General features: G+C 44.0%; 1 long non-coding RNA gene across 2 annotated transcripts in view; it reads right to left on the bottom strand.

Moving 5' to 3' along the window:
* Positions 1-21,928, bottom strand: part of LOC142585911 (uncharacterized) — a 239,981-nt gene that overhangs the window by 26,732 nt on the left and 191,321 nt on the right. The window contains exon 2 of one of the 2 annotated variants that reach the window (XR_012829149.1): positions 1,459-1,626. The exons of the other annotated variant lie outside the window; for it this stretch is intronic. This is a non-coding gene — a long non-coding RNA (uncharacterized LOC142585911). The remainder of the gene's footprint in view (positions 1-1,458; positions 1,627-21,928) is intronic. 2 annotated transcript variants of the gene reach the window in all.

The raw sequence follows: 21,928 nt of genomic DNA, 5'->3' as shown, positions 1-21,928 counted from the left end.
TTCCCAGCTCATGTCCCCTGGCATCAAGTAATCCAGTACAATCTGCTCTCGTGTCAGAAATTACATTTTCAAGGGAGAACTAGAACAAAGAGAACAAAAAGAACCAGAACAAAGAACTAGGCGCAGGTGTTATACGAACCCACATCTTCGTATTATGCGTGCGATGCTCTTACCAATTGAGTTATTGCGGCGCCGTTTTCCCATACACCTTCAGGAATATTTATGCTTATCTACTAGAAATACTCCTGGAAGTGTTAGCCATCGCCACCACTCCCGGCCTTGGTGGCGGATGTAAAATATGCTTTCTGCCGTAGGCGCCAAGTCTTCGTGAACTTTCTGGGTGAAGGAAACTTGTCAATAAACCCACACATGCTACTTAAAGGCATCAAGGGTACCGGATTCGAGACCCTCGCGATGTAATGAACGGTAAGTAAGGAAATCTATGGGCCCAATTCTTATTAGTCATATAATAAGAAGCCAACAAGCAACGCACCAAGGTCAGCATTTGGGAAATAAGCCCCCCATAATCACAAGCATGCCCTCCCCCAAACTACGCACGCATATCACAGAGAGGGTCACAAGACCGTTCAATTTTAGCCCACATAATTGCAGCTCTTACGAATCATATCGCCGGAGCAGGTAGAAACATCGGGTGGGCTCGCACAGCCACTCCGCTGAGCTGTGTCCACAAAACCTGAGGATTCACTTGAACGCGAACGAAGCATGTCGAACATCGACCCGTGAAGTCTTGTTTACGCTGAGCTATTGGGAATCACCGAAGCGGTGTTCTCGTGGATGCCAGCTCGATATTTTGCACACTAATCAAGAAGCGCTTCCAATTTTTGCCATAGTCTTTAGTGCTTCTGAAATCATTTCTGCCATACTTTTGGGGCACCTGTCCTTTGAGAGCTTATCTGCTTGAAAAGAGCGTGTGTTAAAGAAAATGAGCAAAACTGGATCTGTCTTCGAGAAGCTGTTGTAGGTATTTCGGCCAGAGATATCACTTGGTTTACGTTGCCCCGTCGTACCTCACCTTAACTTACTTTCTCTCAATGAGCTTAAAAATGAGTCTTTAACATTGATCAGCCACTGAAAAAAGAAACAAATGGCGTGCGACGTCGAAACATAGCGGGAAGCCTAACGCTTGCTCCAGTTCAACCCCGCAGTTAAGAGATGTGAATTCGAATTTGTCAAAATGAAATTATCGGGTTTAACAGCTCGAAACGGCACATTGGGTTTTCAGGAACGTCGTAGCGGAGGGCTTTAAATTAATTTCGGCCATTTAGGGTTCCTAACGTGTACTTAAATCTACGTACAGAAGCGTTGTTGCATTCAGCCCACATCGGAACGCAGTCGCTACGGCCGGGAATCAAACACGTGGCCTTGTGCGTAATCACTTTACAGGAGCGGCAATGGTGCTCCGCCAATGGGATATGTCTTAGGAAACACCTCCCCTACCTCGCCCTAGTGGAGAAGGTAGTGGAGCCCTAGGTGATCAGGAACACTGCCGGTGTTGACAGCGCTGCAGGGTGTGGTGGTCGACGCACTGCAAAGCGCTGGGTTCTGATTGGCTGTGGTGGGTGGTGTGATCACCTCTCCTTGCTTCCATTGTGTTCGGCCATTCGTCTGCACGCCGTGTGCACCAGGCATCAATTGCACGTGTTACGTTCGTGGCCGTGGGTGCTGTCACCCGACGAAGAGCAAACGCAAATACCACACAACAGAAATAAATGTTTTATCTCTTTTTCAGCGGACATAATTTTTTAACTCTATACTTTGTGAAAATTCGCCATAACATCTTAAACATAATAAATTATGCTACATTCAAATATCGGAGAAACTCATTGTAAACCTATACATTGATATGGCCATTCCAAAAGCATGAGTTCCTTAATTAGCTTTGCGTGCTCTACGAGCTACCTAGGCTAATCGGAAGCTTGCGCTATCTCGATCACTCGTCGACTCATATGGAGTATGCCGCTGTCTTATAGGGTTCATTCTATTGATTTGCGCAAGTGGATATAGCGAATGCTTCTTTTGGTTAGCTTTTTTCTCTTGTTTCTTTACTTGCTTTTACAATGCCTACAATCTGTTTTGTTGCAGACTAAGTATGCTGCTATGTCTGTCGAATGAGTGGGTTTGTTATGTAAGGAAAGGGGTAGCTTCATTTTCATCATTATGTATTGGGATAGATGCCCTCATGTAGCCTACCTCGCCGTTCCTTTACAGTTAGGAAGCAACAACAAAAAAAATCACAATTTCTAATACGAAGACAAAAAAATGAGAAAACAGAGGTATAATGCTTATATAGAAACACCATTAGAGAGATGCAAGTGTACAGAACTGAAATTTCCCTTGGATACACTCGTTGCACAAAAAGCGGTACCTGCGTGGACTCAAACTTTCCCATTTTCTTTAGATTTAATCAAACATGGAGGAGCCATCAAGCTTGAAAAGCTTGCGGGCCTTTAGACGAAATATCTCACGACTTCAAGAGTCCCAGAGCACTTAATGAATGCCAACATTATACTAATCATCAAAAACAGAGGCGTTAAAGAATTACACTTACTGTATTGAATAAATATTCACCAAGATAATTTCCGACAGGATAAGGGCAACACTGGTCTTCAGTCAAGCAAGAGAACAGGCTGGCTTCAGGAAGGCATGCTTTACAATAAATTACAATCATGTCATCAATCCGGTAATCGAGAAATCTGCAGAGTACAATCAATCTCACCATATGGTTTTCACAGATTACAAACATGCATTTGATTCAGTAGAGATAACAGCAGTCATAGAGGCATTACGTAATCAAGGAGAACAGGAGGCTCACGTAAATATCTTCGAAAATATTGACAGAGGTTTCACAGCTACCTTAATTATCCACAAGTAGAAATACACCTGTAAGGAAAGCGGTCAGGGCAAGGAGGCAAAATCTCATCAATGCTATTCACTGCAAGCTTGGAAGAAGTATTCAGGCTATTAAACTGGGAAGGATTATGAGTGAGGATCCGCGGCGAATATCTCAACAACCTTTGGTTTGCAGATGACATTGTCCTGTTCAACAACACTGGGGACGAGTTACAACAAATGATTGACGATATTAGCAGTGAAAGTGTAAGAGTGGGGTTTAATATCAATTTGCAGAAGACAAAGATAATGCTCAATAGCCTGGCAAGAGAACAAGAGTTCCGGATCGCCTGTCCACCTCTAGAGTCTGTGAAGGAGTACGTTTATTTAGGCCAATTACTCACAGGGGCCCTGATCATGACAAGGAAATTTGCATACGAATAAATGTGGGCTGGAGTGGATACGGCAGACATTGTCAGATGCTGACTGGAAGCTTATCACTATCATTTAAGAGACAGGACGAGAGCGGTGTGGATCAGAGACCAAACTGGTATAGCCGGTATTCTAATTGACATTAGGAGAAAAAAATTAAATAGAGCTGGGCAGGCCATGTGATGCGTAGGTCAGATAACCGATGCACCATTATGGTTACAGAATTTGGTCACAGAAGGATGGCAGAAGGCTAGGTGGGGTGATGAAATGAGGAAATTCGCAGGTGCTAGTGGGAGTTAGTTGGTGCAGGACAGTGGTAATTGGAGATCTCAGGTTAAGGCCTTCGTCCTGCACTAAGCATAATATAGGCTGGTCATGATGATGCCGATAATGATGATGATGGCTTCACGACAAGTGTTATCACAAGCATCTCAAGCCACCACGCTTTGTGTTGAACAGGAGAGACCACAGACGAAATAGGAAGATTAAATGTGTTGGACAATATACGCGAACAGTTTCTAACGGAAGCGGACTGAATATTTTAGGACGAAGAACTGTTTATTTTGCTTTCGTAACACGCGACACGTGACTGAGCCAGTTTAGTTTCTTTAATGCTCGGTTGTACTGAAGCCGTCTTGTGCTGCGTGCTCTTTCGCGTTTTTCTAAGATTCACTAAGAGGTTACCCACACGTGAGCACTCGCTAAATATTAGCACCGAATGTACTATATCAGTAATGGGAATTCAGACCGGAGGCGGCGCTTTTTTGAAGTAGGGGAGAGGCGGCAGGAATGGGTCAATTTTCACACGTAAATTTTTATCCATTTATTTGCAACTTAGACTATATTTTTTTTAATTATGGGGTTTTACGTGCCAAAACCACTTTCTGATTATGAGGCATGCCGTAGTGGAGGACTCCGGAAATTTCGACCACCTGGGGCTCTTTAACTTGCACCTAAATCTAAGTACACTGGTGTTTTCGCATTTCGCCCCCATCAAATTGCGACCGCCGTGGCCGGGATTCGATCCCGCGATAGAATCAAGTTCAAATGACCTCAATGAGAGTGAGGGTTCCGTAACAAAAACCATAAAAGCTTCCTCTAATGTCTTCTGGGAAGCCTTAAAAAATAATTTGTAAGCAGGAAAAATTGTCCCACACCACGCTGTCCAGCGGGAGGAACAGGACATTATTTGGGAGGAAAGAAACACATGACACTCCATTAAAAAAGTTCTAGTGTCCTGTGAAGGGTGTCAAAGCTACAGCACAGAGAAACACGGCAAATGAAAAAGTTCCAACGTTCCGAGTAAACAAAGACGGCAGTTTTCCAGTGAGTTGTTACGTTAATTATGAATAGTTCCATATTTCAGTGGAACGCTAATAGCCTTCGATCAAAATCTGCTGATTTTCGCAAGTTAGTTGCACAATACAGCTTCCTTGTCATGTGCATATATACAAGGGGCTGGAGTACGTAATGACTTCCGTCTTGCTAATTACATAATATATAAATCCTTTCGTCGAACTGGAAACAGTAGAACAATGCTCAGCGTTCGAAAAGCTTTTCACTCTCACCTCATTCGATCAAGCAGTTCCGATTTTCCTGAATATGTAGCCTGCAAGGTATATCTCGCAAAACCATCTGTAACAGTCGTAAGCATATACCTGCATGCATCGAGACGTATTACAATTGATAATTTGGTAAATTTTTTTTGTCATCTCAGGATCAAGCATTATCATATGTGCGGACTTTAACACACACAACGTAACATAAGGGAGTAATCAATGTGATGCCCGTGGGAATATCGTTCAATGCGCCGCGGAAATAGGCACGCTGTCAGTATTGAATGATGGATCTGTCACATATATACGGGGATATTGATACGCCAGTTGCATAAACGTAACACGTGTGCCCTAATGATATTGTTACCGACGCTAAGTGGACGACAGACACAGAAACACCTGGAAGCAATCACTTCCCAATCCTTATATCACATTTGCGTTTAAAAAATACTGCGAAACGAAGATACGTGGATATAACAAACTTCCAGCTCTTTCGTCAACACTTGTCCACTCGAGTGCATTGTGAGGCTGACGTAGAAAAACTCACATCAGCGATACAAGAAACAATTAAAATCTGTACGAAACAAGTGCCCATTCCTGACGAGTACACATCAGTTGATGGAGAATATGAACATATGAAAGTTATAAGAAGAGGAGCAGAAAGAGCCTATCGCCCAAGTGGAAATATCGAAGCATATAGAAATTCGCAGCAAATTCACTCAGTCGTGCGGAAACGACCACAAAAATTAGGGAAGAAAAGATGGCATGAATTTTGCAATACGTTGTCTCCCCTGACATCAGCTGCACGATTATGGATGAGTATTCGTGCATTAAACGGCCATGTTGTTGAAACAACCATTTCATGCACCAGCAATAGCCAAGGATAATTCAGAATAAGTAATTGCGGAGGAATTCCGCAGAGTTATAACTGGAACAAGCGTTGAAATGGCAAAACAAACAGTTCTTGCGTGTTTTCAGTGGATCATGTACAATTAGACTACGAATTCTCTATGATGGAGCTAAAATGTGCGCTGGCATTTCGTAAGACAACGACTGCTGCAGGTTCAGATTTTAAAGCGATAGCGTTAAGGAGCTCGTGTCGCAGAAAAGCCGGTCTCGTCGGCGTCGGCCGTGAGCTAAAAATATTTCTAAATTCATAAATAACAACAACTTTAAGATGGACTCGGTGGGAATCGAACCAGGGAATCCGGAGTGTGAGACGCTACCACTCAGCCATGAGTTCGATGCTTCAAAGCGGGACAAAAGCGCTTCTAGTGAACGCAGTGTTGCCTTAGAAACGTGCTAAAGTTATACTGCGGTGTATATCGGTAATTATGAGCGTGTAAATTACAGAAGTCGCAGTTCAACGAGTAGCGAAGTACGTTTCTGTGACATTTCTTCTTCGCTTGGCGCGCACGCACGGCCATCTTGCGGCAAACACAGAAGACTCCCTCCTCGCAATGCACGGCGCTGGCCCGACAGGTGGCGCGCCACTCGCCCGCTTCTCCTCTTCGTCTTCATGGCGCGTCGCGGCCCGGCTGTCCGTGCCGATCACGACGTTTGCCTCGCGTAGATCGTTTCTCCTTCCGAGACACCGAGTTCTTTGGTTTGTTCCGCTTGCTCAGGCGCACGGTTCGTCTTTGTGTGACTCAAGAGCATGCCGAGCGAATGAGTCGGCGGTGTGAACGGGGTGCGATAAAGCTATCGCGTTCCACTCTTGAAGGTGAAGCTTAAGTGTCCTCCAATTTTTATTACATACGGTATGTTGCAAAACTAGTGACCTAATGGTCAATTGGCACTATTGGAATGACTCAATGACTTGTGAAAAAATGAGTCTCTTTCTGACTCTTGGGAAAAAAATGAGTCTGTTCCTGACTCTTGGAAAACGGTACGTCTGATACCTATACTGAAGCCGGGCAAAACACCTCTTTCTTTTGAATCTTTTCGTCCTGTGAGTCTGACGAGCTGCTTGTGCGAGGTCATGGAGAAAATAATTGATAGTAGGATGGAATGGTGGTGTGAGCAAACAGAAGCACTCCCGATCACATGAGAGCATTTCGAAGGCGGCGATGCAACATGGATGCAATTTTTGATATCGCTACTTATGTTGAACACGAACAAGATAGGGGAAATGTCACAGTAGCGGTTTCTTTAGACATTAAAAGAGCCTTCAACACAGTCAGCCATGCCCATATACTATTTGGCCTGCTGCAACTGCGAGTCTCTGCAAGGGCGCTGCGGTGGATATCCAACCTCTTGTATGGCAGGTCAATATTTATTCAAACAAGCGAACGAAAAGGTTCCGCTCATAATATTATTCAAGGAGTGCCACTAAGGCAGTGTCCTAAGTCTGTTACTCTTTAATTCTGTGATGGTGCATTTACCACGGAGACACTACTCTATACATGCGGATGATGTTTGCTTTTGGGCCTCTGGTTCAAGTACCAGCCTTGTTTAATCAACTTTGCAGGAATGCCTAAGCATTGTGGACAAATTTTTAAAGGAAAGGGGAATGGAGCTGCATTACAGTAAGACGGCTGTATTGAATTTCACCAGAGGGTATCTAAAGGATTTTCAGCAGTGCCTTCAGGGACAACCTTGAGACATAGTGAAACAGCACAAATTTCTGGCGGTTATACTAGACAGGCAACTTTCTTGAAATTCTCACATTAAAGCCATTGAAGAACAAATAAACTCATTATTAAATGTTCTTCGCCGCGTAGCAAGAATGACATTGGGAAGATCGGTTTCATCCTTACTAAAAGTGCATAATTCACTTATAAAGCAAAACATAGCATATTCTTCACCTGTTCTGCATAGAACAGGTGAAGAATTGTCGTTCATCTGGAGAGAGACTCCAACAATTAATAGCTAGAGCCCTTAGAGTATGCTTAGGCGTTCCTCGAGCAACCTCAAGTTCCTTAGTCATTGCAGAGGAACGTCATCCTCCATTTCCCATATTGAGGACGGTTGAAACCGGTCGACACTACTTTCGCGTTTCAGTGCAGCACAAAACGTATCCACTAGCAAGTGCACTAGTTGCGAGAGACAGGGCGAACGTCAATTCGGTGATTCAGGTGTACAAAGATCTACTACCACATCATGAATTTTGGTTCTCAGATATCTCCTACCCTCCATAGCGAAGCGTAGCTCCAAAAATTGAACTTTCGATTAAGGGAATTATTCGCAAACGAGATATGTTTATGCTAGCAGCACAGCAACTGGCGTTATACCAAACATACTTTCGATTCCGTGGATGTATTCAAGTACATACAGGTGGTTATTGCCAAGCGAATTCTTCTACAGCTGCCTTTGTCATTTTAGAATGGAACCAAATACAAACGTTTAAACTATCTCACACGACGTCATCAACAGCTGCATAACTTTTTCTAATATTGTCTTTGCTATGCTACATAAATTCAATGCAGAAAGGGGAACAATGCGTCATCCTTTGTGACTCGCAGGTAGCTTTGTCTTTCCTTCATAGTAACATCAGCAATTAAAAAACATGGTGTTCGTTAACGAGATACTTAAGGAACTCACAAAATCAAGGGAAGAAAATCACACGGTAATGTTCCAATGGATACCTGGTCACTGTAATATCCTTGGGAATGTTGCAGTAGATAGAGCAGCTGGACAAGCGCATGTTAACGCCACACATGGTCTCCATCTAACACAAGGCGAATTACGCCGCATACTACGACAGATATCAGCCCATGGTTGCAAAGTGACATGGTTTGATCAAAACTAGAAATCTTCAGATTTATTTCGCATTGACCCATCACTTCAATTTAAAGTCCCCGTCCACATTAAATACAACCAGAATCTTTGAAACGCTGATTCCCCATCTGCGGCTCGGTACCGCGTACTCAAAACTCTTTCTGGGATTTCAAGGACTCATAGTATATAAAGCACTTGTGGCCACGCTGATGAAGGTGTACAGCATCTTCTGCTCGAATGTCCGCGACATGACACACACAGAAAACGCTTAGCACTTGATTTAGTGGCACTAGATCGCAGGCCCTTCAGGCTCAGGAAGAACTTAGGTCCTTGACCAACATACTCATTGAGAAGACGAGCGTTACTGGCCCTTAAAATATTTCTGGAAGCGAGCAATATTCTCGGAAAGTATTGAGTTGAGCGTTTAAATGTGATAGCGCATTCTATCTTTTTCTTTTACCCGACTTTGACCAATTCAATGTCAGGTTTTTTGTAACTTCATAAGAATTTAATCCGTGATTTCTTATGCGCCCTTATTTTAGTCTAGCTAAGTGACAGGGCTTTGTGTTTACGTTAGTGCTCATATGTGACTAGACTTTGTGTTGGCGTGTTTCTAAGTTGACTTTCAGTTTTAGTGTGGCACTAATCTACTTCCGCGACTGGACTTTGTGTTTTTATGACTTAGCGTTGTCTTTCAGTTACAGTGTGACAATAGTGTACTTATGTTACCGTAATTTGTGTTGTTAGGATTTCACTATGTTTGCTATGATTTATTCTTTTTTTAAAATTTCATATGTGAAAAGGAGCAGCCGGTGCCAATTAAAGGCGACATCTCTTAAATACCATATATTAAATAAAAGGAAACACGGATTGCAGTCGCTTCGTACCCCCTACCACCTCTGGCTTAGGCAATATTGACACAGTGTCCTGCCGTGAAGCTTCCCTTATGTCCAGGCGAGCGGGGAAGGCAAACGTCCATGCATTATCATTTCTTCTCATGAGCTCAACTATGACATCAGTCTTGTCGCTGCTCCTGACTCGGTCTGTGTAAAAGAGAACAGATTTTTTCTACAGAACCTCCCCAGGACGTGATCATTCTTCCGAAACTCTATTGGACCATCTTGCCAGTCATTTCCAGGAAGGAAAACCATCAGAGGGAAACGGGTCACTCAAAGAGTCTGTTCCCTGTGACGCCATGGAAACGCATTTAAAATCCCATGGGGAACTTGTGTTACTCCACTGAAGCCTCTGCTGTCACCTTTACGACGTGGACCACACGAGCAGCTAGTAGTTCAGACTACAGAGACGATGCATCATATAGTGATGCAGGACAGGAAATAGCTTTCCAATGGCTTTCAAGTCAATGCGGGATTATTGGCAATGAACGGGCCGATCAAGCTGCCCGTTAAGCCCATCCTGAGAACAACCGCGTACAAATACCACTTTCTTGAACTGACGCAGCATGGAAGCTCCACCTGCTTGCTCGCCAGTGCTCCACGTTACAATGTAATGAGCCACATTACACGAATTCCCGAAAATGCTCCTTTGATTCCACACTGAGCCTTCGAGTCCCATAAAAGCTTCGCCGTGGAAACGCCACGCTTTTGTATCGACTGTGGTCGGGCGTTCCTTTTACCAAAGCCTATACGTTCCGCATACGTATGGCCGACACCACAACCTGTGATTACTGTGGCCATGTAGAATTGATTGGCCATATCTTTTTCTACAGGTCGCAGTATCGTCCACAGAGGGAATCCCTTCGTCACGAACTCAGCCAGCTAGACGACTGAGCACTATGGAAGAAGTAATTCTACACGATCGACAGGGCCTTACGTCACAGAAGAACGCCGTGCAGGCGCTACTGCACTTCTATCGATCTAGCGGCCTTTGTGAACGTCCCTCACTGGAACCGCCTTCGTTTGTGTGTCTGTGTGTGCATGTTTTAACCCTTTCCTCTCTGTCCTCTATGTGTCTCCCAACCCCAGTGTAAGGTAGCAAACCTGAGTCTAACATCTGGTTAACCCTCTCTGCCTTTCCTCTTCATCTCTCTCTTTTACCTTACTCCACTCTGGCGTTGCATGCAGCATTGCTTCTCATTCACTTTTTCGGTGGTTGCCTTTTGGCTGTGTGTGAGTTCCCTTTTTCTCTCCTTCTCGACGTCTTCTCTAGTTTTTTTTTTGGCGTATCTTCCCGTAGGATACTCCAACCCTTCGTCCTTCCTCGTCGGGCCATTTTTCTCGGTGGAGCTTTTGGGAAAGGACGAACATCACTATGTGGATTGTTCTTGTAGGTACTGCTGGCTGGAATCCCGTTGGTTCGCCTGCACACACAGAACACCAAGCGCCTTGCTATTTTCAAGTTCTACGTCCTGGGAGCCGCAGCAATGACTGCTATCTAAAAGTGTGCTGGAGACGCCGGCTTCATTCATGACACCACCTGTTCCTGGAGCCACTAGCTCAGCTAAGGATCCTTTGGGCCGCTCAGTAGCTGAAGACATCACATAGTCGTCATCTGTGAAGGCTTCGCAATTGAAAGGTGGATGCCCGTCTTTTTGAACTCCGAAAGGATGTTCTTCTGAGGGATTGCTGCTGTGTACACAAGCCCACAAACTCTGCTATGTTGTAGATGGAGATTGCTTTGCTAAGATTGCTTAACACCCGCGCATTGCACGCATAATTGTAACGCTTGTAACGCTGTAACGAATTCAGCGGTGCATAACCCGACACGTCAAGTGGTCGTAACCGATGGCCGCAGTGAGGGGGAAATCTGAGCAGATGCCTTATTCTTTTACCTCGTTAATCAACTCGATTCCCGCATGGACTTCATGGTTGTCGAGCAGGAAAAGGATACTGTCGTCTTTTGTGCACTTGGTGTGTTTTGCTATATGTTCGAGGGCACGCGGAAAAAGAACTACGGACATCCACCCTGATAGATTAAGCGATGTCAATCCTTCAGCTTGTGCTCCACTCAGTAAAAAGTCCTTGTATCTGACCCTTGAAAGGATTAATAGTGGAGGTACGCTTTCTACAATGGCGTTCACGATGCAAAGGTCCGTAACGAGTTCACCTCATTTCACCCACGTCCCTTGACCGACTTGCTTTTTCCCACGGGGTGCGAAAATTTTAGGTGGATTCTGGACCATGATGACTACTCTCATCGCAATTAAAGATTCGATCGGAGGTGAATCTGAAGCGATCGTAAATGTTTTTGAGGTTTGAGAGGAAATCGTTTAAGTTGGTCCTGCAGAAGCTTGTGGCTCGTCCAAGGCTGGTAGTTTCTGGGGACCGAAGCGAATTCTCCCGGTGCCGGTCCATAACCCCAGGACCGTTCCTTTCCAGCGGACTTGTTACTTTCCTATGACGATGGACACCTGCGACCTAGTGCTTTTGCATATTGGTAAGCCAGTGACCGGACATGCATGCATGTGAGCCTATAGGGCATATTGGCATCTTACTCGCCTTCCGCAAGAGCTCACTCATTTGGTCTTCGTTCTTTGTCATGAATACCATGCACGAACAAGGTTTCTCCTAAAAACTGTGTACCTGCTCTCTCCGCCTCACCTGTATTTCATCACATGCCGAGCAATTGAGGATTTGGATATCTTGAGAGCTTGCGCCACGTCACGCATGCTTATCTTTTCTGTAAACACCAGCTGGACTGCTTCAAGTATCAAGCTATTGGAAGCTTGAGGCATGTCGGGGTGTTTTCCATATTCTCGCCATTTTTCCTGCGAGATAAGCGAAACGGTGGCAAACTAATCACTTTTGAGATAATGGACTCGTAGTTGGCAAGATGCTATTTGTAAATTGTTTTCTCAGTACGCTGTCACAGAATTTTTGAACAGCGAATGCAGCCCGAGTAACTTTTCGTACCACAAGCAAAGCGCAAGGAAATCGATACTTCTACTCAGAATAAAGCCTACATCAAAGTCCTCAATTCAGAATATTAGCATACGAAACGACGGGGCCGTCTATTAGCAGTAATTTCATTACTATAAACGCAGTTCGTCTAAAAATAGCAGCAAGTGAGGAGTGGGACACTGTTCCACTCCTCCTTCCGTTCAGCTGTCCCACACCTCTCAATGCGGGCCGCACGGACTAAGGACACCTTTGATGTTGGTCACTTGTTAATTATGCGTAAAACTATAGTCGGATAATACACTCTCAGCATTCTCCTCCAACTGTTCCAGACCTCCCACTTCTTTCCTGCTCATTGCCTCAGTGCTGAGGTAACACTTATAGGGAAAGACCCGAACTCTCGCACACACAGTGAGAGCTGGCGTGCCTCCGAGGGCGCCTTCAGCAGACGTCGATTCCACTAAAATACACAAGCACGGCTGTTCGCATTTCAGTATTGGCTGATAGTACCAGCTTCGTTACTGTAATTTTCTGATGCAAGTGCGTACAACAGACAGAGGGCAACGAGAGGGATAAGTAAATAAGGCAATAAGAAATGGATAGATAGACCTGCATCAGAGAGAGATAGAGAGAGAGACAGAGAGAGAGATTTTGATTTATTTATTTATTTATTCAGTGGTATTTGCGGCCGTTAGTTCAACCGTATGTAATAGATGAATATGCGTGACACCTGAAAGCTAAACTGCTTTATACTTTCAGGCTACTGTCATTTGCTTTCGTCACATTTCTCCTGAAACAAGCAATACTTTGAAGAGTACAGATGAAAGTGCTGTTACAGGGGTTCTTAGCGAATAGCCCTCAGTGTACTTCTAGCCTGTAGCTTTCAGTTTAGTGAGACCGGCAACTCACATAGGACGATGTTACCACGGTACTCTCCAGGTCAGCGTCCCTCACTTGTTGACACTCGGCTCACGTAGGCAGGATCGTGTTCTGCGTCCCGACCACCAGGCCACATCGTTAAGCTGAGCGCTCACGTAAGCACTTACAATAAACCGGCATCTCATGAATAGAGGGAATCAAAGAAAGGAAACAAGTCATGGAACGTAAAAAAATGTCTTTCTCCTGTACGTCTACTCGCATAGCCATACAGACTCTGCAACATGCCTTAAAGGAGATTCATGCTTCGTTCACTGTTTTAGACAGAGACATAAGAGGGAGGACGAATTCATTAGGCCGAATTATTTAATCATTACTTCGTGCATAATCATTCTTCGTGCATATAAAAAAATGTTGCGTTGTGACAAACTTTAATAAAAAGCTGACTCTGATTTATATTCACGCATAATTTAAGTCTTGTGGAGTGTTCCTTTTGATCATGTTTAATAAGCGACTATGTCAGAAACAAAAAAAAAAGAAAAGAGTGGAAGAATGTCGTAGCTATACAGCGCCCGTATTGCGAGATCACCCCAATGTAACTTCTTTTCATCATACATCAGGGCTCTAGAGATACAACAAAGACATTTCCGGATTTTACAATTGTATATGATGATTCACCTACCTTCACGTCATAAGACGTGATTAGCAAGCCGTAAATTAATCAAAAATGCGCAATTTATGGCTATGTCGCATTCATTGTTTTTAGGAAAGTGCAAAACAAAGTCAGTTTAAGAAATCAGCGTTGTGTGTGTCTATTCTGTTTGCCATGCCTACATCGATCAATAAATGCAGCTAATGTGTCCTGAGCAGCTTCATGCCATCAGGGCAAAACTTTATTTTTGAAAGGAAATGTTTCGCAGAACATGTTGAAGAGGACACTGGCACCATCTAACAACAGCTCGTATTTCTACTAGAGGAGAATGATTATTTTAATGAAGAGAAAGAAGGAGAGGTTTGCTGGAAGAACGTGTCGCTATAGTAGAGTTCTTGCTTTTAACTAAGATACAGTAAAGAAGCATGAAGAGGTCTGATAAATGCAAAAAAAAAAGACGATAGAACGGCTCAGTTGTGATGACTGCAGCAAATCGTCGTGGTGACAAGCCGTGTTTTGCCTGGATTGCGCGCATCTGCCAAGGTAGTCGAAATGCATGATCATCCTGGTGCATTTAGATGCTGGTAAGATTTCCAAACTTTTGCTAACAATGAACGAGCCAGAGTTATTGATCCAGTGGCCAGGTCCGGAACTACTACGAGACTACGGCATTTTACCATGTGCTGCATGCTTTTTGTATAGCAGTTTAATGAACTTTCTTCTCCAGGCACTGCCAGAGGGAACAGAGAAAGTAAGATACCGTGACACTAGAAGTTGCGAGCAAACACAATACAAAAATCTAGTGGATACAAATATTCTTATCTAACGTTTTATATATAAGTATAATGCATCAGGTCAAGTTACTTCTTTAATGACACGACTTACCCCCGTATTCAGAAATGTATCTTAACTTGAAGCCCATGCTTGACTTGATTTAAACGACGCTTGTCGTCAACGCACTAAAAGAAACGCGATGAGCGTCCTCGGCGCGTTCGCACAAGGCGTTATTTATATCAAGTCAAGCATAAGTTTCACGTTAAGTTGCATTTTTGAATACGGAGGTTAGATGCTATGCACGTAATAATAAAAGTAAGACACGTCGTGCGCGCCATGGCCGACTGTTTTGTGAGATCTCATGAAGAATGTTGAAATTTCCCACCAAAATCTCCACCATGATTATCCGCAGATTATCAGATTTCCTGAGAACCAAAGGTGCGAAACCAATACAAATGCGGGCGTGCACGCACGCGCAGAAATCCACGCGCGAACCCGCACGCGTAAGCATTGAGGCGCACGCTTCCAGACGTGCGCGTGTCCACCCAGAGTGAACGACAGGTTTTCACCTGATACATTGCCGCTATTTTCCTTTTCTTGATTTCAAAGCCTCGGCTTCTTCCTCATTTATACTTGCTCTTCTCCTTCTATGATGAAAGGCGGAATGACGCAAAAAAATCGCGATATCTTGTTACCTTCCAAGCCCCTTACTGTCCACCTCATTTTTATGGTTATATATCTGTTTATACTCCGGTCACAGTATAAATAATATAACACGACAATTAATAAAGTCAGAAAAGGTAAGCAAAGTGACAGAATGAAGCAAGTAATGGTAGAAACCACACATGGGCAACGAGAAAAGCTATACATAGCACTTAACAATGCATCAACGGTGAACCTGCGCTAATGTAAGCACCACAAGGCTAACCGTGCATTACAAAAGACTCATGTATGGCGTATACGTTCGCAACCAGCTACGCGGTAGGCATATATGTTTGCTACGGAGCCGGCGCGAGAAATGATTGATAAGTTATTTTGTGAGGCCCATGTAGTCGCTTTGCGGTGACATAAATGCAGAGGACTAATACTCCGAGTTCTCCCACATTGTGTGCCGGCGCCATTACGAGGTTGCCCAATCGCGCGAACGCTGACTAGCGTAACTGGCCGCTGTTCGTGTAAAACCTAGTGCATGCCGAACTTATACCACTGGGCGCGATATGCGCACAAATACAAATAGATGGCTCAATTCTTCACAGAGGATATTCAAAGCTGCATAGATTGCGTCATACGCAAGCGTGTATGACGCAACTTTCTTCAAACTCTGCGAATGCAGTCTCCAATGAAAATACTCTGAAGGGGCTCGCCTAAAGCAATGAGGCGAGGGCTGTGGCTCACATGAATTCGCTTGTGCCACGCTCTGACAAGCGACGCCTATCACACAGCAAATATAAAGCTAGAAAATGATTGAATGCAGCTATATCCCCAATACGTATGCTTTATGCACCGGATCGAGCACATGCTACGCCAGACGCTTCTACACGTGTACCAAGCACTTGCTCGACCTTTGCTTCGAAAGTGCGTACTCCTTCTCTCTCGCGGTAGAGCCGCCAAAACGCGCGCATTAGCCCAGTATATCCTTGACAACCTCCTCCCAGCCAGGACATGTTACGAGGTTGTTTTCTTGTGTTAGCTAACTTTGGAATCTGTCGTATTTGTGCAGAAAATAAAAGGAAACTGCACAGAATAGTGATCAGTCACATTGGGCATAACCCAACAGCAGACAACACCCAGTGAAAACATGCAGCATTTCCGCAACACAAGCAACCCAAAGAACCTGATGGTTTCATGGTCAAAAAATACTAACTAAAAACATGCCCTCACTGTTCGTAAAGACATTTTGGAGGTCATTCATGTATCGGAGAAATACTCGGATATGATATGCATGTGAATTCTGCCTGGAGAAAGTAACACTGTAGGTATATAATGTACATAAGTATGCTGATGCATCATGTGACATTCTCTGTATCTGTACTGCACTTTTAGTGTTTGCAATATTATAATGCGGTATTTTCTCGCGCACTTCGTGTATTATGTCATTTTGTGTATCGATACTGTATCTGTAGTGTGTGTGACACTCACAATGAGCCACTTTGTTATGTGTCATTTTGTAATGCGTTTTCTTCCCTCCGTGATATTACAAAATGCACTTCCAGGCGACCCATGTGAAAAGGAGTAACCGGTAACCAAATGTTGAAGCCAACGGCTCCTTATTTGTTCATGTCCGCAAAGAAACAGCAGACAAGCCAGGAGCGACACATCCACCAGACAGTAAAGGCAGCGTGCACACGAAGAAACCTCACTCCGCCAAAAAAGAAAAAAAAGGAAACGTAAAAACAAAACAGGAGTCTTACATACAAAAACCATCATCTGTTTATGAGGCACTCCATAGTGGGGGGACTCCGGATTTATTTTGACTACTGGGGTGCTTTACTGTGCATCTAAATATAAATACATGATAAATACATGAGGATAATTGTATTTCGCCCCTACGGAAATGCGGCCGCCGTGGCCATAACCACTGGGCTGCGCAAACGCAAGTTCATTGCGCAAACGCACCTAAGAGGAGCCGACACTCGTTGCAGCGGGGCCCGCATCCGAGATGTAGAACGGGTAGAACGGTGTGCATAGCGGCAGACGGGACTGCGCTAGAAAGATGGCACGGGCGCTGGGCCGCCGGCGGTATATATAGCCTAGACGCATGTTCATTGTTGCACTGCGTAAAACGTCATTTAGAGAAGATCGGATGGGTTCGCTCCCGATTGCGTGCTCCTGAAACAATCGCAAGGAAGCAAGGTAGAACGGAGAGACAAGAGAGCAACGATATAGCAAATACTCGAAAACGCACACGCGAGGTCACAATTTTAACGGCGTGAAAGAGAAAACGGACGATCCAAGTCTCGAGGAGAAATAGGAGGAGGGAGAAGAAGAAGTAGAAGAACAAGAAGGGTGTCTTGAATGTATAGTCTTCTTTATTTCTCACTCTGTTGAAGAAGCCCGGAAATGAACCAGGTACCTCGTCCGGAGTGAACTGACTCGACAGGTTTGCTTTCAGGTTGCTTTGTGCTAAGTGACTATATGGTGGAACAAAGCAAACTTATGTAGCGTCTTGAACTCGGCAGAAGAACTTCATTTCGGCCTAGTTGGTATTTACTGCAGCTCGGCGCCTTCAAGGAACTCTCTTTAGCAGTTTGCATAATTGTCACAACTAACAGAAAATTTTGGAAAACTGCGAGCCCAGACGTGTCAGTTCTCTTTGCTACTGCGGAGACGGCGAAGAAACTGAATGCTGCGATCGCTGCAACTCATCTAACGGAATCCTTCGAGCATCAAAAGTGCGAAGTTCCTCGTCAATTTTTTGTTCTTTCTCTGTCATTTTTAAGGCTACTCTCTTACTCCCTATCTGCTGATGGACGTCGATTCGCCCGCTTGACGCTGGTGACTGATTGCCGCATAGGCAGAGTTTGCTAGGTCATAAAATTTCAGTAGCACGTTACACTCCTGTAACACGTGAAGGCGAAAGCCTGCTGCACACATGGTAATGCATTAAGTTATGTGATCAGAGAGGTCCGACTTTTTGGGCCACTGCTCTGTTGCAACTCCGGACTAGACACTGCTTTTTTTCGGGTATGGGCCATTGCAACGAGTCACCTAATGGTTTCGCCTTAAAAATACTAAGTGATGTAAAAAATGTTTCCCTGTCCACGCTGTGAAGGTTGTTGGACAGCGAAGCTGTAATCTACTACTAATGGTTACCCATTGCGACCTACGTTGAAATTATTCACGTGGCGACATTTACATTCCCTTTACCTAATTATTAGCCTAAGACGTTTCGAAGGCACGAGACTTGGCTTGCGCAGCTACTTCATGCACGTACAAACCGCGCTCCAGGGAGGAGAGAAATTGGCCGCGCCTTAAATGCACGCTGATCTTCAGGAGTCCTCACTACATGTCGCCTTCCCATAGCACTGTCACAATAGAAATAAGTTGCTAGGCGGGTTCTTCTTTTGCGTACGAAAGTGTAGTTACGTCACTCCCTGCTTCGTATGCTACAGTCAAGCTGCCGTTTCCGCGGCACCTTACACAACGGTACTCTTTACCTGGAAGGGTATGCGGGGAGCGCTAAGGGCTTCGCCCGCCATGTAGGCGCAGGAGGGCCTTATCATCAAGTATGCGGTTCGGATGCTTGTTTTGAGCTTGTTCTTATTTAAAACCTATGCTGTTCTGTTGTATGCGTGATTCCAAAGAATGTATGCACTGTTCGCTTCACTTTATTGAGTTCTCCTACCTTCCGACTTATGGGGGCAAACGTTATTGGTGATGATAGTTTTTTGTCGACGTTACGCCACGAAGAAATCTCGGTCTCCTTGCCATAGACAGCTTTGCTGTAAAATTGATTAGATAAGCAGCGATTATTCTTATGGCAATGAATCTTAATGACTGTGCACCTTTCTTCAGCAGTCTAAATGGGGTACTTTGGTATTTTCAGCACCCCTTCGTGATAAGTACCAGCGTTATCGGCAATCTTATATGAATAACCTTCAGCGGGCTCGTCGAGTAAATAACCGCATTTTACTTTCGCTGATGGCTGCTATCAAAGCGTCAACAAAAAGTGCGAACTATAACACCTGCGCTATCTTCGTATGCAAAAGAAAAACAAAGATGAGGCGAAGTGCACACGAAGAGCAGACTTCAATGTTTACATTCACTACAATATGAAGCAAAGTAAGAAATCTCATTATTAATAAAAAATTTAAGAAGAGGTGAAGCTCTGAAGCGAAAGGCAGATGTACGCAAATGATTATAAGTAATCGTACTAGAAAAGCGGAGATAAGCCGGCAGGCCTAATTTTTACGATGATGTGGCCTTATGCAAAATATCAGCTGATAGAACACGTGCCCGGAGTTGAAGACTTAAGGTTCCTATTGCGTCAATGAACTAAGATTCCATCAAAGGCAAATGCAAAAAAAAATGGTTTAGAAAATTTTTCTCCTGGGCATGGCCTTTTTGTCGTGCTTTAGATAAAGCTTGCGGTTCGGAAGCGGCCTTCTTTAAGAAGGCGCATCTGTGGAAAATGGGAAGTGAGCTGCCAGAAGCTGTTCAATTCTAGTGAGTGGGGAGGAGGTATGGCCGATGCCCCCGATGCGGCTTAAACGCCGTGACCCACCTTTGTGCGGGGAACGGCGCAGAGAGGACTGCAGCAGGAGCGGGATGTGGACGGAGGCACAATAGGCTCGATAGCCCACGTTGCAGAAAAGGAACGACACCGATTACTTACCTTTCATGGCAGCGATATTCCGTGATGTCTTCAGATATGCGCGAAGAAATGAGGCTATCATTTGTCTTCCTTTCAAACGAGGATATTTCTCCTCTTATACTTAATATTTCCGAACGAGCTAGCCTGAAGTTAAGTACGTTGACACTTTGTCCATTGGGCGTTTCTATTGTCCCCCTAGATGAAGAAGAAAATTCCATAAAATAGGTATTTTGATCAGTTACTATATTTGTCAAAAAGAAGGGGCGCCTAGGGAAATCTTGAGTATAACTGAAGCAGCTATGAACCATCGCTTTATGAAGCATTTCTTAGTCTTTCAAGAAAGTTATACAAAAAAGGGAAACGGAAATCAACTTCATCCGCAAAAAAATGTACGAACAAGTAAATAACATAAGCACAAATAAATAGATAATGCGTGTGAACGATAAAATTGGCACTTGGAATTGCTTGCCGAGCACAATCGGCTGTTCAAGAAAAGGACAAAAATCATTTGCAGTGACCTACAGAAGACACCATAGAGTTCGAAACTCCATGACAAGCGCTTCGTCCTGTCCACTCCCTTCGTTCTCGTTTTTGTGCGCTTTTACAGTTTCACGATAAAAGAAAGATTAAGCAGAGCGCGGTGGCATTATTAAAGCTTGCAGGCATATAACTCTGCGGTAGTGATGCTGCAACTTCGTACACGAAAGGCACATTTAGAACACTTGGTTACGTTGAAGGTAAACCGGGTAATGGCTATTTAAAGCAATCCTTCATGTTTTAAGATACAGGATGTGAGTTGCTAGATTGGTCATCTCATTACATAAAGTGCCCGCTATCAATGACAGGCGCTAGAAATCAATATTGAGGTTATGATGAAGCGGAATACTACTGCAAAAGAAAATTTAATCATTCCTTTAATTTCTTAAAGGTACTCATAACTGTGCTGTAGATGATCAAACTACGCTACGTCGAATCTGATAAAATGCACGTACTTTCTAATCACCTATTTCTACCGCTCAAGAGGTCTCAAATGCAGCGGAAATAGTGGATTTTTCTTTTTTTAAATGGGAAGACTTGACTCAATCTGGGGAAGCTCATGATACAGTATAACTTTAACGCATGGTTCCTAAAATCATTCCTTCCTTAACAGAAAGTATTGCACTGGTCAGACATAAGAGTGTGGCACCACAGCCGGTACATTACTTTTTGCGAGCAATAACAGAAACCGATGGAACATTTCCGTCTACAGATACTTCTAGCCGAAAGATGCAAAATAGCTTAGTTTGGTTATTTATATCGCCCTTCTCTACATATAATGTACAATCGAAATGCAAGTGTTTTTTATTTTTTTACTCAGGTCCGCACGAATGAAACTAGCAAATTTCAATAATTAAACTTTAATATTGCGTGCGCGACAGAAAAATGAATAAATGTTGAAGCAATAACCACATGGGAGAAAGCCTCAGATGTAGAACTTTCTTGGTAGCTAATTTTCCGAAAGTACCGTCTCAGAATTTGCTCTCAGGGAGAGCCACACGCGTACTGACAAGTTTCTTCAACTAGCTAGCTTTACTTGCCAATCAAAATACATGCTGCGCTACATTTCTTGTACCCGTTCCAGTCTGATTCTACCACTCTGTTTCTATTGATATATTTTGATACGTACTCACCCTCAGCGAAGTGCAGCCAATTAGATGTGCTTCTAGTTGACGTTCCTGCTCTCAGCATAAACCTTCGCTTCCTATTTTTTCAAAATCTTCAATACGTCAGATATGCTGCAGCGTTCAGGCAGTCTGTCTTGATACCAGCCAGCTTGCAGCCAACTTTATTACAGGCTACAGGATACCAGATCTTTTAGCCCCGTTCAATCACGCGTCTAAATCTCGTCGTGACATTT

The sequence above is a fragment of the Dermacentor variabilis genome, chromosome 6 (assembly GCF_050947875.1).
Source record: "Dermacentor variabilis isolate Ectoservices chromosome 6, ASM5094787v1, whole genome shotgun sequence".
Classification (NCBI taxonomy): domain Eukaryota; kingdom Metazoa; phylum Arthropoda; class Arachnida; order Ixodida; family Ixodidae; genus Dermacentor; species Dermacentor variabilis.
The sequence above is the reverse complement of the archived record's forward strand: the minus strand, read 5'-3'. Positions and strand labels throughout refer to the sequence as shown.